The sequence below is a fragment of the Schistocerca serialis genome, unplaced genomic scaffold (assembly GCF_023864345.2).
Source record: "Schistocerca serialis cubense isolate TAMUIC-IGC-003099 unplaced genomic scaffold, iqSchSeri2.2 HiC_scaffold_844, whole genome shotgun sequence".
In the NCBI taxonomy this organism is placed as follows: Eukaryota; Metazoa; Arthropoda; class Insecta; order Orthoptera; family Acrididae; genus Schistocerca; species Schistocerca serialis.
The window spans coordinates 141,668-159,833 of NW_026048457.1; the positions used below are offsets into that span (position 1 = coordinate 141,668).

Consider the following 18,166-nt stretch of genomic DNA (forward strand, 5'->3'; position numbering starts at 1 on the left):
CCGTTGCCTATTGGTAGTAGCACTGTCTTCCTCGGATTCGTTTTGGCACCTGAAGCCTTTTCGAAGGATTCCATGATACCCGGTGTTCCCAGGCGGTCACCCATCCAAGTACTAACCGGGCCCGTTTGCGGCGGCTAGGGCAGCGACGTGCCGTGGAAAGGTGCGAAAACAGGGACGCAGGACACAGGAGGGTCGCCAAAGCATCCATCTCTTCTAGCGACGAAAGAGAAATCTTTGTTTACAAATCTGCAGCCGTACAATGCAACAAAACAATAAGCCCTGACGCATTTCAGAACGTATCTGTCGGTTCGTACTGTTTTGTTATCTCCAGAGACTCTTTGGAAATCTTCCTTGGCACATTCTTCTTCGAGCTGAGGCCATTAATATCGTATCTTATGTTTATTACAGTCGTTTATTTTCAATTTTTTTGTTTTTTGTTTTTTTGTTTTTTTTGTTGGAGTTTTGCACTGCTACGAAACAGTAGGAGGACTTGCTTATTTCAGATCACATCTATCGATTCGTAGTGTCGTTATTTTCAAGGATTTCTTGGCACGTTTAAATTGCTGAAGGAAGCATCTTTGTCACAACAGACAGGCAGTATGAAAAAAAGGGCTGGCAGGGGCAGCGATGCAAAAAGGAGAAAATGAAAGGGAGCCAACAGCACCCGGGTTTCCCAGGCGGTCACCCATCCAAGTACTAACCGGGCCCAATGATGCTTAACTTCGGTGATCGGACGAGAACCGGTGTAATCATCATGGTATGGCCGTTGGCACTCATGTAATGTAGGAGCACGGCAGAATTCGCGTTCGGCTTCTCTCCCAATACACAAAATGTTAGTTTTCCGCCGCATTTGACGAAAGCACTTCCTTCCGCAACAGCCAGCTCCTCGAGGACGGCGCGGGGGGCGCGCCCGGCGTCCCAGCGGAGCGACGGCCGAATTAGCGGGCGCACCGCCGCGTGTGTGAGACGCACTGCTGCTCGTTGCACGTCCTGTCATTCGCTGGGCGCGTGCAGCCTTCGACACTAGCGGAGGACGCATCTTGTCCCTGGTGTCCAGCGGGGGGCCTGTGCGGGGTGTGGCAGGTGTCTGCGTAGTTCGCAGTGCATTCGCTCCATTCCTACCCCTGTCCGACTGCCGCTCGCTGCCGCTCGGGTCGTGGCCCATATGACAGTACAAGCACGACAAACATCTGCGAGACGGCCGTGGGCCTAACGGGCGTGTCCGAGACGCCGTTTGCGGCGGGTAGGGCAGCGCCGTGCCGTGGAAAGGTGCGAAAACAGAGACGCAGGACACAGGAGGGTCGCCAAAGCATCCATCTCTTCTAGCGACGAAAGAGAAATTTTTGTTTACAAATCTGCAGCCGTACAATGCAACAAAACAATAAGCCCTGACGTATTTCAGAACGTATCTGTCGGTTCGTACTGTTTTGTTATCTCCAGAGACTCTTTGGAAATCTTCCTTGGCACATTCTTCTTCGAGCTGAGGCCATTAATATCGTATCTTATGTTTATTACAGTCGTTTATTTTCAATTTTTTTTTTTTTTTGTTGGAACTTTGCACTGCTACGAAACAGTAGGAGGCCCTGGCTTATTTCAGATCACATCTGTCGATTCGTAGTGTTCCGTTATTGTCAAGGATTTCTTGGCACGTTTAAATTGCTGAAGGAAGCATCTTTGTCACAACGGAAAGGTAGTATGAAAAGAGGGCTGGCAGGGGTAGCGATGCAAAAAGGAGAAAATGTAAGGGAGCCAACAGCACCTTTTTTTTTTATTGGGCTGCCAGGGGTAGCGACATAATAACAAAAAAAAAAAGGGAGCCAACAGCACCCGGGTTTCCCAGGCGGTCACCCATCCAAGTACTAACCGGGCCCAATGACGCTTAACTTCGGTGATCGGACGAGAACCGGTGCAATCATCATGGTATGGCCGTTGGCACTCATGTAATGTAGGAGCACGGCAGATTTCGCGTTCGGCTTCTCTCCCAATACACAAAATGTTAGTTTTCCGCCGCATTTGACGAAAGCACTTCCTTCCGCAACAGCCAGCTCCTCGAGGACGGCGCGGGGGGGCGCGCCCGGCGTCCCAGCGGAGCGACGGCCGAATTAGCGGGCGCACCGCCGCGTGTGTGAGACGCACTGCTGCTCGTTGCACGTCCTGTCATTCGCTGGGCGCGTGCAGCCTTTGACACTAGCGGAGGACGCATCTTGTCCCTGGTGTCCAGCGGGGGGCCTGTGCGGGGTGTGGCAGGTGTCTGCGTAGTTCGCAGTGCATTCGCTCCATTCCTACCCCTGTCCGACTGCCGCTCGCTGCCGCTCGGGTCGTGGCCCATATGACAGTACAAGCACGACAAACATCTGCGAGACGGCCGTGGGCCTAACGGGCGTGTCCGAGACGCCGTTTGCGGCGGGTAGGGCAGCGCCGTGCCGTGGAAAGGTGCGAAAACAGAGACGCAGGACACAGGAGGGTCGCCAAAGCATCCATCTCTTCTAGCGACGAAAGAGAAATTTTTGTTTACAAATCTGCAGCCGTACAATGCAACAAAACAATAAGCCCTGACGTATTTCAGAACGTATCTGTCGGTTCGTACTGTTTTGTTATCTCCAGAGACTCTTTGGAAATCTTCCTTGGCACATTCTTCTTCGAGCTGAGGCCATTAATATCGTATCTTATGTTTATTACAGTCGTTTATTTTCAATTTTTTTTTTTTTTTTTGTTGGAACTTTGCACTGCTACGAAACAGTAGGAGGCCCTGGCTTATTTCAGATCACATCTGTCGATTCGTAGTGTTCCGTTATTGTCAAGGATTTCTTGGCACGTTTAAATTGCTGAAGGAAGCATCTTTGTCACAACGGAAAGGTAGTATGAAAAGAGGGCTGGCAGGGGTAGCGATGCAAAAAGGAGAAAATGTAAGGGAGCCAACAGCACCTTTTTTTTTTATTGGGCTGCCAGGGGTAGCGACATAATAACAAAAAAAAAAAGGGAGCCAACAGCACCTTTTTTTTTTTTTTTTTTCGGGCCTCCCATCTCCCCTTATAGCCCGGCCTTTGCGCTCTCCACAAAACGCCATCCCTTGGCGAGCTTCCCCAGCTATAAAGGTGCCGTTGATTTCGGCAAGGGACGCGGGGTAAGGCCCCCCAATAGTGCCTTCATCGGCGAGGTGTGCCAGCGTGGGTATGTGCTGTGTGCTTCCACAACAAGAAACAGAAAGGAACGTGTATCCTCCAATACAAAAAAAAAGAAATGCAAGGGAATCCGCCCCCCAGACTTCATTACAAATCAGAGAAACAAAATTGGCCTCTGGACGCCGTTGCAGCTTGCCGTGACAGTGATCCACAACATCGACAACCTGCCAAAGCAACAGGCAAGTGGCATCCGCCAAAAAAGTGAAGCCACCGAAATAGAAATGAAAGTAAATTAAAGTCCGAAAAAATATGTCGCCACTAACGGTCGACGGAAGGTACATGGAGAAGAAGACAAACGTCGACGCACAGCAATAGGAAAAAGTCCCACATTCAGACACACACCAACTGTGAGAGAATGATCACCGCGACACGGCCCCCTCAGTCGCCGCGAGAAAAGAACAAATAACAAGAAAAAAAATAAAGGAGGAACAGAAAGTAAAGCAAACATAAAAGAACTTTCGACGGACAAAACACCATTCACATAACTGTAGGTCATGTGGACGTTTTCGTTAATGTACGGTCCATTTAGAAACACAACTTTACCAAGCCATAAAATCATTATCCAAGAAAGGAAGTCCGTTGGTAAACAAGGGTTCGTCATAACACGCCAACAGGAATGTTGGCAGTAGTATCAGATAGGAAAGTAAAAATGTCAAGATCGGGTAAGTAGTCTTATCAGGTAAGTGACAATTTAGTGAATGCATGGGCCAAGGCCACATGCAAAAAATTGGCGAAAGTCGAGGAATAAGCCGGTCGACCTAGGGTCAGACGATGTTCCGCCCACAGGTAAGACAGAAAGTCGACGGCAGTAGTCAATTTCAGGGTGAAAATACAAAAAACCGTGTGTCCCAAAATCCAAAGAGTTGCATTCCGTTTTGTGGCCGGGTAAGCCGCACACTGAGGCACGATGGCGTCCAAAGCTGTCACCTGGCGCCTGTCCACTCTGTTGATCAGACGCACCATGTCACACGCAATATCCCAGACATCACGGAATTTCCGACATTCGAATCGGTGTTCGATGGTGTCCTCCTCAGGACACGCATCACAGACTCCCGAAGGAATCAGATCGATGGAGTGCAGCTTAGCATTAGTCGGAAATGTGCGGTTGACCACTTTATACCATGTTCCGTAAACATGGGGCGGAATAACGGCGGCGGCAAGGTTCCGCCACACCATCCTCCAGTCGTGCTGAGGTAGCCGATACTCCCATTTATTCCTGCTTGGCGATCCCCGAAGAGCGCGCACAACGTCACCGACATTGCACGCACGGACATCACCGAGCACCAGGTAACTGTTATACACATAATACCGGCGGACAAAGTTCAACGTGTATGGAATATGACTGACCGAGACCGGAGCAACCACCGATGGTGGGCGATAGGCATGGAATAAAGCAGCCGTCGGACTGCACGGCCCCCTATCAAGCACCACGGTAGTCCGCTTCACGAAGAGGGCCGCACATTTGTTGCGAAAATCAACGAAACCCAGCCCCCCCTCCGTCAGACTCAAAGTGCAGGTGGCCAGGGAGACTTTAAATATGTCACCCTTCCACAGCAACCAATAGACCGCCTGTTGAATGGCCCGTTCCAGTTGCTTCGGCACAGGGAGGACTTGTGCCAAATACCATGCTTTGGCCAAAATCTGCGTGTTGATAAGGGTCACTCGTTGACGGAGCGCCAAGTTCCGAGAGGCATACAGTTTCGCAACGGCCCTGACCTTATACAGCGTGGACCGCCAATTAAGAGCTTCCATACGCTGCGTATTGTCGGTCAGAATAACACCAAGGACAGTCTGCCGTGGCTTGACACAAAACCAGTCGCCGCGAACAGTACGCAGGCGAGGTGTAAGAGGGAGTAAAACAGTTTTCCGAGGATTAACGATAGCCCCCGTTGCCCTCTCAAATCGCTGCAGAACACCATGTAACCTGTCAATATCCTCTGGCTGATCGAGGAACACGCCGAGGTCGTCGGCATACGCTCTACAGATCAGCTGATCGTCACCAATGCGTATGCCCCGGCATTCCTGGGCGATACAGCGGAGGAGCGGATCCAACGCCAAAGCGAAGAGCGACATAGACAAGGGGCAGCCCTGGCGAACTGAGCGGCTAATAGGTATAACACGACTGGGAGTTCCGTTTATTACAACCCGTGACGTGGCATTCCTTAAAATATTGTGCACCATCGTCGTCAGTTTAGAACCAAATCCAAAACCGACCAAGACCCGCCGCAGATAGGTGTGACTAATCCGATCGAAAGCGTTTTTGAAGTCGACCAGCATTATCGCAGCCGTCCGGAGCCTGTGACTTTTAACATATCCGATACAATCCCGGTACGCCAGAACAGCATCGAATATGTTACGGTCCCTGACAGCGCAAGTCTGATGGTCACTCACCACCTTTGGCATAACGTTCGTCAACCTGTGCGTGATACACCGCGCTATAATTTTATAGTCGGCGTTCAGCAAGGTTATAGGACGGACATTGTCAAGATTTGGTGTTGCGGCCGATTTTGGAACGAGTGCAATGCGCCCTTCTGAAAATTCCGCAGGAATAGCAACGCCGTTATGGACCTCATTCATAATGGCAATTAAAACATCACTTAAAAGACTGAAAAATTTTAAATAAAATTCGGCAGGAATCCCGTCCAGTCCAGGGGACCGGCCCCTAGGACTGCATTTCACAGCTGTATTTAAGTCATCAAGGGTAAAAGGTTCATTTAAAATGGCTCTATCTTGTCGTGTTAACACACGTGGGACCCTCTGCAAAAAATCGCGCAGCGCCCCGGCGTCGACGTCAACCTGTCGAAAGAGCGTCTCAAAGTGCGCGTGAACTTCGCGCTCAATGGCCGCACCATCGGAGGTGGACGTGCCATCTCGCTGGATCCATTTACGGATGGCCAACCGCTCGCGCCGCCGGCGCTCCCTGCTCAGGTGGTAGAGAGAGAGCGGTTCCCCTTCCACGTCGCCCACCGGTTGGCTCCGCGCGATAGCCCCAACACCCTTCCGACGAAGATCATCGAGGAGCTTGGCTTTGAATTGATTAAAAACCGGAAGCAACTCAGGTGACATTGCGACGCGCTGAGCGATATCCTTTAAACAGTCCTGGTAAAAACGTGCCGTCGACCGACGCCAATGCGCCGCATCGCGGCTAAAATCGATTAAAAAACGCCGAATAGCCGGCTTGGCGACCGCCACCCACCACCCGATAGTACTGCCGTCATCGCCTTTAGCACGCAAGAGCTTGCGCCACAACGCAGTAAATTGAGACGTGAGACTGGCATCGTCCAAAAGGCTACAGTTAAATTTCCAAATATTGCGGCGCCGAGGAGGGCGCGCACGCGGCAGGAAGAGTTGACACATGTAACCGCAATGGTCTGAAAAAATAACCGGCAACACGTCCACCTGCCGGACGTGGGCAGCGAGCGGCGAAGACACATAGATCCTGTCCAAGCGACTGTGACCGGTGGCGTAAAAGTGGGTGAAATGCGTCTTATCCGGATGCAGCACACGCCACGTGTCGCGGAGCCGAAAGCTGTCAACCAACGTACGCAATTCCTGGCACCAGTTGGGACGCGGCTCCTGATCACGACCATCAATCACAGCATTAAAATCACCACCGATCACTAGGTCAGTATGATTATGATGGAGAAGTGGACAGAGATCCAGACCATAAAATTTATTCCGCGCTGGCTTGTCACCGGCATGAGCATACACGTTAACAAAGGCAAGACCATTGACGGTACATGCTATAGCGCGGCCATTTGGCAATATTTCAATATTGCTAACATCAAATCCAGGACGGATTAAGATAGCAGTACCAGTCTGTTCGTCGGACATTATATTATCAACGACAGTAAAATCAGAAGTGTCAAGTAAAAACAACAGAGCCTGACGCGTAACTTCCTGTAAAAATGCCACATGACAGTGGGAGTCATGTAAAAAAGTGAGCAAAGCCGACAACTTGTGCGGATTACTCAACTTGTTAACATTGAGAGTTAAAACATTCCACGAACAACGCTCAGGCTCCATACACAAATAAAATATACAAGCACAAAAAACTCCTCAGTTAAAAACAGTCAGCAGACATAGACGGAATTTCAGCCACCAAAAGGGATAAAATGGTCGCTAATAAAAACGGGAGGAATCCCTGGCAACTGGATCAGGGAACAACAGAGAAGAACATTGATAGAGAAGATATGCCACGAACAATGCTCAGGCCCCATACACAAATGAAATACACATGCACAAAACGCTCCTCACGTCAAAAACAGGCAGCAACATGGACGGAATTTCAGCCAACTTTGTTAAAAAGAGACAGCAAACATGGACGGAATTTCGGCCACCAAAGAAGGATAAAAAGTTCTCTAAAAGACGGGAGTAATTCCCGCCAACTGGATTAGGGGACAACAAAGAATCCACTAAGTCTCACCGCCTTCCACATCCTCCGCCCACTCAGTGGGGTACACGGGAGTGGGCGCGGACGCGGTCCCAGAATCTGTGCCACCGGAAGCCACCGACAAAGGAGCAGCAACGGGCATCTCCACGTCGGGAGAAGAAGCCGGCACTCGCTCGGGGGCAGAAGGACAGACACGACGCTTGTGGGTGTCTTCAGCCTTCCGTTTGGTCGGCAATTGCGGCGGCACCGCAGCCAAAGCCGTGTCGGCCGGCAATACCGAATCGTCACCTGCGGGCGGCTGACTTAAAACGGTACGTAAATGTCGAACAGCGACATCACGCTTCTGATCGGCCACGGTGAGATCGTCAGGCAGCGGATGGCGAGAAGCGGCACGCTGGTGGTGTTGCGACTGCTGTGTCGGAGGCCCGGAGCCGGAAGCCTGAGACGGCCGCCGCTCGCGGTCTAGGTCCCGACGCGCGACACGCTGTTGTGAGTCGTGCCGACCAACTCGCGACTGCCGGGAACCGGCGGGCGAACGGTCAATTGGAGACGGACTGCGGTCGGGTCGGGGAAACCCCCTATCAGAGGAAGGCGACCGACCGACACTACGAGCACGTTGCCGGCTAGAACTACGAGACGGAAATTCATCACGCCTCGGTTTCGGAGTCGCAAAAAATTCCCGCGTCTCCACGGCAGCAGAGCGAACAGGAGCACCGGCAGCCACGTCAACTGAGGCAGTCAACGTATCAGAAAATTCCTGTACCGTAACAGGCTGCGGAACAGGGTCCGACACTACATCAGTCGCCGACGCGGGCGTGGGGTCGGACACAGACTCAAGTGAAACACGTGGGAAAGACAAACTTTCGTCAGTCTGCACGGTAGCCGTAGCAGGCGCGGAAACGGCAGACACAGAAGCAAGGTCACAATCGGGAGTGGACACATCCATGGCAACCGCGGCGTCAGCTAGGTTAGCATCGGCCACGCGGCGCGCGGGTGCGGGGGGGGGGCTGTACCTAAGACCGAAGCAGCGACAGAGGCAAAGCTGGCCCCGCGCAAACCGTCGTCAATCGGTAATTGAACAGGCCGTTTACGTTTAGGACAATCTTGCCGGTAATGACCAACGCCACTACAAAAGGAACAAGTCTGAGGCTGTCCACTATAAGTCACAAACGCACGGTGGCCGTTGACCAAAATAAATGACGGAATGTGCTGTCTGACAACCATTTTCACACTCCGCACACCGTTTTCGACTTGAAACAAATAGGCAGAGGACCACTTTTCCTTAATCACCGACAAAACGGTACCGTACGGCCGCAAATAACGTGAAATGGTATCATTACGTATTTCAAAGGGCAAGTTAAAGATGCGAATGTGCCTAACGCCGAAGCCAGCGTGCGACACAGTCACATTACTAATTTTACCGTCAAGATGTCGAAATTTACGCACACCGTCATTGACCGACACAACAGTATCACACATGTCAGGAGATTTCAATTTTAAAAACACTGAATTAAGGAACGTATCAAACTGTATGCCAAGAACGTCATCATGCCGTAACATCAAGTCCTCTAATATCCAACGGTGAATCTCAAAGGCCGAAGGTTTATCTACTGAACGATCAAATTCACATTGGACGTTATTCTGCCTTTCCTCACTATCATCGTAAATCATTTCCATTACTTACAGTCAGGTAGTAATACAGCCACGAGGCAGAAGAAGCAGACGACACGCGAGGCGCCGCCGGCCCAGTCGCAAAAGGTAAACACAGCACGCCAGGCACCGAGGTGTTGCTGGGCGCGTGCAGCCTTCGACACTAGCGGAGGACGCATCTTGTCCCTGGTGTCCAGCGGAGGGCCTGTGCGGGGTGTGGCAGTGTCGTGCTGGTGGGCGCCACTGGTAGCGATGTGGGCTTCCTCGCCTCGCCTCACACCGGGTGTCTGCGTGGTTCGCAGTGCATTCGCACCCTTCCTATCCCTGTCCCCGTCCCGACTTGTCTCGACTGCCGCTCGCTGCCGCTCGGGTCGTGGCCCATATGACAGTACAAGCACGACAAACATCTGCGAGACGGCCGTGGGCCTAACGGGCGTGTCCGAGACGCCGTTTGCGGCGGGTAGGGCAGCGCCGTGCCGTGGAAAGGTGCGAAAACAGGGACGCAGGACACAGGAGGGTCGCCAAAGCATCCATCTCTTCTAGCGACGAAAGAGAAATCTTTGTTTACAAATCTGCAGCCGTACAATGCAACAAAACAATAAGCCCTGACGTATTTCAGAACGTATCTGTCGGTTCGTACTGTTTTGTTATCTCCAGAGACTCTTTGGAAATCTTCCTTGGCACATTCTTCTTCGAGCTGAGGCCATTAATATCGTATCTTATGTTTATTACAGTCGTTTATTTTCAATTTTTTTTTTTTGTTGGAACTTTGCACTGCTACGAAACAGTAGGAGGCCCTGGCTTATTTCAGATCACATCTGTCGATTCGTAGTGTTTCGTTATTGTCAAGGATTTCTTGGCACGTTTAAATTGCTGAAGGAAGCATCTTTGTCACAACGGAAAGGTAGTATGAAAAGAGGGCTGGCAGGGGTAGCGATGCAAAAAGGAGAAAATGTAAGGGAGCCAACAGCACTTTTTTTTTTTTTTATTGGGCTGCCAGGGGTAGCGACATAATAACAAAAAAAAAAAAAAAAGGGGGAGCCAACAGCACCTTTTTTTTTTTTTATTTTATTTTTTTATTTTATTTTTTTTTTTTTTTTTTTTTTTTTTTTTTTTTTTTTTTTTTTTTTTGAAATGTAGTTTGAAAATTAGGCTGGCAGGGGTAGCGACATAATAACAAAACAAAAAAAAAAGGAAAGGAGCCAACAGCACCTTTTCTTTTAAGTTTTTTAATTACTGCATTTTCTTACCATTACGGTAGTTTAAAAGGGTTAAGGAAGCATCTTTGTCACAACAGAAAGGTAGTTTGAAAATTGGGCTGGCAGGGGTAGCGACATAATAACAAAACCAAAAAGAAAGGAAAGGAGCCAACAGCACCCGGGTTTCCCAGGCGGTCACCCATCCAAGTACTAACCGGGCCCAATGATGCTTAACTTCGGGGATCGGACGAGAACCTTTTTTTTTTTTTTTTTTTTTTTTTTTTTTTTTTTTTTTAATGGCCTCCCAACTCCCCTTATAGCCCGGCCTTTTCGCTCTCCACAATACGCCTTCTTCGGCGAGCTTCGCAGCTATAAAAAGATGCTGTTGGTAATGCAGGAGGAAGAACGAATAGGGGACGTAATAGGTGCTCCGTCTCGTTAGGCGCAGAAGGTTTGCACCGAATGCAACGGGAAAGGGTCCGGTGCTGGTGACGGAGGAGCGGTACGTTCATCAAAGGGGAGGGTAAGACGCAAACAACGTGGAAACAATGAAAAGTATGGAAGGAGAGACAACGGAAAAGTTCTCCCATAAAGCGGCGGCAAAAATTCTACCGACCAAATGTGTTGGAAAGAAAACGAAGAAGAATGACGTCGCAACAAAAGAACAAGTCGCAAACCGTCGTCAAAAAATAAGTAAGCCCGAGAGGTCGCCATAATGACGTAGGGAAAGCAAAGTAAAGTAACAGATCCGTTTCCCGTCGTTACTTGCGGTGAAGAAAAATGAAATAAAGGAGACATATGCCCGAAATTGAACGGAAGTAGGAAAAGAAACGAACCGCCACACTTCCACAGGCAATAAAGAACAACATAAAATCAAAGTGATGGTTTTCGATAGTAACACCAAGACACGAAAACCATGCAGAGAGCAAACAACCAAAATGGCAGGGCATTGGTTTCACACGCAAGAGTGATAGAGAAACGACAAGTTCACACACCAAAAAAATGTAACACAAAGGAGTAACAGAAACAAAACTTCCGACGTGACACGTGTAAGATAGTGTACACAGTCTGTAGATCATAAAAAAAAAAAACAAGAAACCGTCACAGTTCGTCGTCATTATGATGGTCAAGTTGATCCCAAATACAAAAAACTTGTCCAAAAATTTCTCGTACAATGTTCGTTCCCTTATATCACATAATTAGGAATAGGTATATAAGTATGTACACACTGAAATAAGTCACTTTTGAGGATGAGTCACGAGCGAGTGAAATGCATGGGACAAAGCCACATGCAAAAAATTAGCGAACGTCGCTGAATAGGTGCTCCTGGCGCGTTCTTCATTGTGGAAAGTCCATAAACGGGTGAGAAAAGTCACAGTATCGGTAAGTTTGAGACTAAATATGGCATGAATTGTATGTCCATATATCCAGATGGTGGCATTCCGCTTCGTGGACGGGTAAGGCTTCCACTGTGGCACTATCGCGTCTTGCACAGTAACCTGCCCGACTGTCACTCTGTTTATGAGGCGAATCATGTCCCTCGCACAGTACCAGATGTCCCGGAACTTGGAGCAGTCGAAGCGGTGCTCGATGTCGTCCGGTACTCCACAAGCCTCGCACTGGCTGACCGGGATGAGGTTGATGGAGTGTAGCTTGCAATTTGTGGCAACAGTGCGGTTGACCACCCTATACCACGTGGCCCTCACGTCAGCTGGTATAACGCGTGAACTGATATTCCTCCACACGGCGCTCCAATCATGTTGCGGCAGACGTAACTCCCACTTATTGGGCGGTGGTCGTCCGCGGATGACATCCGTGATATCGCAAACCGCATAGCCTTTCACGTCGTGGAGACTGACGTAGCTGTGCGTGATGTAGTAACGGCGCACGTGGGAGATGGAGAAGGGGATGCCGGTGACGTAGACCGGGGCGGTGACTGAACGTGGCCGGTGTTGGTGAAAGAGAACTGCCGTGGGGCTGCCCAAACCTTTGCCAATTAAAACGCTTGTCCGTTTATAAAGGAGTGCCTCACATTTGGCGTTAAAATCCACAAGGCCGAGACCACCTTCCGAAGGTTTCAGTGTACAAGTGGCCATAGCGACCTTAAAAATATCCCCTTTCCACAAAAACCAATAAAATACATGCCTTATGGACCGTGCGATTTGCTTCGGTACCGGCAATATTTGCGCCAGGTACCACGCCCTTGCCAGAATGGTGGTATTAATGAGCGCAACTTTGTCCGACAGTGCCAAGTTGCGCGGCGCATGAATCTTAACCACGGCGCGCACTTTGTAAAGAGTGGACCGCCAATTGAGGGCTTGCATCTGCTGTAAGTTGTCCGACAGAGTGACGCCGAGCACCTTAGACTGGCGTTTCACGCAGTACCAATGCCGGTATTCGGTGCGCATGCGCTCCGTCAACGGGAGGAGAACCGTCTTACGCGGATTGACGACGGCGCCCGTCGCCCGTTCGTACTGCTGGAGGACGCCATAGAGGCGGTCGATGTCGTCTGCGCGTTCTATGAAGACGCCCAAGTCATCGGCATAAGCACGACACACAAGCCGGTCGTCTCCCACGCGAATCCCTCGACAAGTACGGCCAATGGTACGGAGAAGCGGGTCCAGGGCGATCGCGAACAGCGCCATAGAGAGGGGGCAACCCTGCCGGACTGAGCGGCTGATGGGGATTTTGTCGCTGGCGATACCGTTAACGATAACGCGCGATGTGGCACTACGTAAGATATTACTGATCATGGTAGTAAATTTCGTTCCGAAACCCATGCGAGTCATCAACCGGCGAAGGTAAAAATGGCTCACACGATCGAACGCTGTTTGAAAATCGACTAACAAAATGCCTGCACTGCGAAGCCTGCGGCTTGTCGTGTGGCCTATGCAGTCTCGGTATGCTAAAACTGCGTCAAAAATATTGCGGTCCCTGACAGCGCACGACTGCGATGCATCTAAAACTTTCCCCAGAACGTTCTTGAGTCTATTAGCAACGCACCTGGCCATGATCTTGTAGTCGCAGTTGAGAAGCGTAATAGGGCGCACATTGTCTAAACTCGGCGTCGCAGCCGATTTCGGAATAAGGACAATACGCCCTTCTTCAAATTCCGCCGGGATTTCCACGCCGTTTCGAATTTCATTTGCTATTTCCGTTAAAATTTCATTAAAAACATCAAAAAATGTAAGATAAAACTCCACTGGGATGCCGTCTTTCCCGGGGGATTTCCCTGTCTGACTGCCTTTAACGGCATCCTCTACGTCATCCATGGTATAAACCGCATTCAGATGGAGTCGATCGCGTCTCGTTAAAATATGCGGCACGTGACTTAAAAGATCATTGATCGCGGCGGCTTCGACAGCAGTGTCCGTAAAAAGAGAATTAAAATACTGATATATTTCCGCCTGGATCGCATGTTGGTCTGTGGTTCGGAACCCGGCGGCTAGAGTCCACGCGGTTAGCCGTAACTTTGCGCGGCGGCACCTCTCCCGACGGAGGTGGTACGCGGAGACCGTCTCTCCGGGCACGGCGCCCACGGGCTGGCTACGCCTCACTGTCCCCTCACTTTTATGCCGCAAATCCCGCAGCAACTTTGCTTTAAATTCTCTCAAAGCGGGCAACATTTCCGGCTCCTCAGTGACGCGCTGCGCGAGCTCGCGCAAACACTGGCGGTAGAAGTCGGCCGTAGCCCGGCGCCACCGTGCCGCTTCGCGACTAAAATCAAGTAAAAAGTTTCTGACCGCCGGTTTGGCCACCTTGGTCCACCAGTAAATAGCGGTGGAACCGACCGGTCGGCGCCGCACAAGGTTGTGCCACATATTTAAAAAACTCGGTTTAAAACAGGGATCAGTTAAAATGCTGCAGTTTAATTTCCACACAGTTTTCAGGAACGAGCGTCGGCACATGTCTAAATTCATCTGACAGATGTAACCACAATGGTCAGAAAAAATTACCGGGTGCACCTCGGCAGTAACGACGGTATGTGCAAGCTGTGGCGAGACATAAATTCTGTCTAAACGACTATGTCCGGTAGCATAAAAATACGTAAATTCCGTACGGTGGGGGTTGAGGACCCGCCACGTGTCTCGCAGCTGTAAACCAGAAATCAACGTCTGTAGTTCGGCACACCGGTTTGGCCGTGGTTCCTGATCGCGATCGTCAATTACACCATTAAAATCACCCCCGAGAATAAAATTATCTTTATTTCGATATAAAAGCTGGCACAGTTCATTAGCATAAAAATGATTACGCGCAGGTTTGTTGCCAGACGGCGCGTAAACATTAACAAACACGTAACCATGAATTTCGCAAACTATGACCCGCCCATTTGGTAAACATTCTATATTTCGCACCTCTATGTCCGAACGGACTAAAATAGCAGTTCCTGTGCTATCATCCGCGATAATGTTATCGTATGCTGTGAACCCGTTAAAATCGCGGATAAAAGACAATGCGTCAGCGGTCACTTCTTGTATAAAAGCTACCTGACAACAACTTTCAATTAAAAAATGATAAAGTGCTGTCGCTTTGTGATGGCTACGCATTTTATTAACGTTGACCGTGAGTACCGTGAACCGATTACCAGCAACCATAAAATAAGAAAACAAAGAAAACACAGAGAAAACAGTGAAAACACTCACAAGATAAAACGTGAAAATACCAGGATGACTCAGCATGGGTTGTCGTCGGCGTGTTTAAAAGACGGAATGCCACACTTAAAGTAGGTGTAAATTAATCATCAGGCGGTTCATCACCCCACGCCCCCGGTCGGGTAACAGGTGTGAACGCCCCCGCGACAGACATCGCGGACAAGTCTCTACGATTTTGTGTTGCTACAGTGTCCTGTGTAACAGGGCGCACGCTCGTAGCTGGAGGCGGATCTGTCACGGCAGGTGGAGGAACCGATGCGCTGGGAGGTTGTGCGTCCGATCGGTGGATAACAGTTTGCAGATGCCGGACTACTTCGGCCCTGTGCGCTGCCGAGCCCGCAGCCTGGCCGGCGCCAGCACTGCTACCGTCCGCACTCGCGTCCGCAGCTGATCGGGGCACGTGAGCGGCCGCGCCGGGCCGAACTTCCGCGCTATCGCGCTGCCCCCCCTTACGCCGCTGCCGTTTTGGCTTCCCTTGAGATAGCGGTCGCCGAACAGGGGACTGACTACGCTCTCTCCTCGCGGACGACCGTCGAGAATCGGTCGACGAACTTCTACCACTGTCGTGCCTATCGTGTTCTTGGTCACTACGCGACCGAACCGACGCACTAACAGAAGAACACGAGTCCTGTCTTTCGAGAGAGGGGGCAGTGTCCACGTGTGCACGGCCGGCCGTGACCACATGCGAGACTTCCGACACCTGTCGTGGCTGGACAAAAACAGTTCTATCAATGTCCGCTAAAAGTACAGATTGATCGACCGCCACAACACTGGGACTGGCTGTGGGGGCGGGCGTCTCGTCGGCTACCAGGTCTGGTACTGAGTCAATGGCCACGGTGGCGGCAACGGCCGGGGCGGGTTCTGGTCCTGTGACGGGGGTTGTTGCAAGCGCGTCGGTCTCTGGTAAGGCTACCGCGTTTAACATTACGAGAGCACTATCAGTTTGCATTGGCACCGGGACAGTTGCAGGGGACGCGTTCATTTCTGCCGGAATGTCCACACGGCGAGCTGCCTGTGGGGGGGCACCTAAAGCGACCGCCGCCCAACTCATGGGTTCGCTTCCGTGTTCGCCCAGCGGCAGTTGCAAAGGCCCCTTACGCCGCGGGCAATTTTGGCGAAAGTGATCCGGCCGACTACAAAAAGAACACGTTTGCGGTTGCCCACTGTACGTAATAAAGGCACGGTGCCCGGCCATGTAAACAAATGATGGCACATGCTTTCGCACAATCATCCGTACACTTCGCACCCCATTTTCACATTGTATGGGGTACGCGGGAGACCATTTTTCTTTAACAACGGAAAGCACAGTGCCGTAAGGGCCGAGACATCGCGAAATGGTATCGTTTTTGACTTCGAAAGGCAGATTAAACACCCTGACAGTTCGTATGCCATAACCCGCGTTCGTCACTTTAACGTCACTCACGGTTTGATTATCGTGCTTAAATTGCCGCACACCATCATTTACATTAACAACCGTCTCACATAGTTCCGAACTACTCAACTTCAAAAAAACAGAATTCAAAAAAGTGTCCAATTGGAGTCCGAAAATGTCACTAGCCGGGATTTTCAAATCATTAAGAATCCAATGATGAATTTCGAAAGCAGACGGACGAGGAACAGACCGATTAAATTCGCACTGAATATTATTGTTCCGATCTTCACTTTCCATCGTGGTCAGTACGTACCGTTAAAAATCAGCAAAGCAAGCAAGTCGCCTCGCGAACACAACACGCTGCGACGCGCAGAACGTAAACACCACGGGCCGGCGGAGCGCAGAGCACCGAGGTGTGGCTGGGCGCGTGCAGCCTTCGACACTAGCGGAGGACGCATCTTGTCCCTGGTGTCCAGCAGAGGGCCTGTGCAGGGTGTGGCAGTGTCGTGCTGGTGGGCGCCACTGGTAGCGATGTGGGCTTCCTCGCCTCGCCTCACACCAGGTGTCTGCGTGGTTCGCAGTGCATTCGCACCCTTCCTATCCCTGTCCCCGTCCCGACTTGTCCCGACTTTGCTCGACTGCCGCTCGGGTCGTGGCCCATATGACAGTACAAGCACGACAAACATCTGCGAGACGGCCGTGGGCCTAACGGGCGTGTCCGAGACGCCGTTTGCGGCGGGTAGGGCAGCGCCGTGCCGTGGAAAGGTGCGAAAACAGGGACGCAGGACACAGGAGGGTCGCCAAAGCATCCATCTCTTCTAGCGACGAAAGAGAAATCTTTGTTTACAAATCTGCAGCCGTACAATGCAACAAAACAATAAGCCCTGACGTATTTCAGAACGTATCTGTCGGTTCGTACTGTTTTGTTATTTCCAGGGACTCTTTGGAAATCTTCCTTGGCACATTCTTCTTCGAGCTGAGGCCATTAATATCGTATCTTTTGTTTATTACAACAGATTTAAGTCATTGTGGAAACATCGTTGTCACATCTGAAAAAGACGGCTGGCAGTGGTGGTGGCGACAAAAAACATAATATGAAGACAGCCAGAGGTCCCAGGCAGTCACCGATCCGAATACTAACGTTGTTGCTTAACTTGGGTGATCGGACGAGAACGGTTCATTTTTTTTTCTTTTTTTTTTCCTTCTTCATTTATTTAGTTAGTTTTCGGAATTTACCGCTGCTACAAAACAGTAGGCTCTGACGCATTTCAAGAACACATCTGTCGATTCGTAGTGTTTCGTTATTTCCAACGAATTCCTAGCACTATTCCTCGGCGCATTCTTGCTCAAACTGAGTTCATTACTGTAATTTCGTGTCTTATGTTTAGTGCAGTACTTTAAAATGCTTGTGGGAACATCTTTGCCACACCTGAAAGTTAGTATGAAAAAGAGGCCTGGCAGGCGTAGCGACGTAAAATTTAAAAAATGAGATAGAGCCAACAGCACCCGGTGTTCCCAGGCGGTCACCCATCCAAGTACTAACCGGGCCCGATGTTGCTTAACTTCGGTGATCGGACGAGAACCGGTGTATTTTTTTTTTTACCGGTGTATTTTTTTTTGTCTTCTTTTTTTTTTGTTTTTTTTTCTTTTTTTTTTTTTCTTTTGTTTGATCGGACGATAACCGGTGTATTTTTTTTTGCTTTCTTCATGCCGCAGAA

General features: G+C 50.3%; 2 non-coding genes across 2 annotated transcripts; both read right to left on the reverse strand.

Annotated features, from left to right (window-relative positions):
• Positions 1 to 652: 652 nt before the first annotated feature.
• Positions 653 to 771, reverse strand: LOC126452268 (5S ribosomal RNA). The gene has a single exon (XR_007584578.1). It is a non-coding gene; the product is annotated as a 5S ribosomal RNA (ribosomal RNA).
• A 1,044-nt stretch (positions 772 to 1,815) lies between these two features.
• Positions 1,816 to 1,934, reverse strand: LOC126452281 (5S ribosomal RNA). The gene has a single exon (XR_007584589.1). It is a non-coding gene; the product is annotated as a 5S ribosomal RNA (ribosomal RNA).
• Positions 1,935 to 18,166: the final 16,232 nt, after the last annotated feature.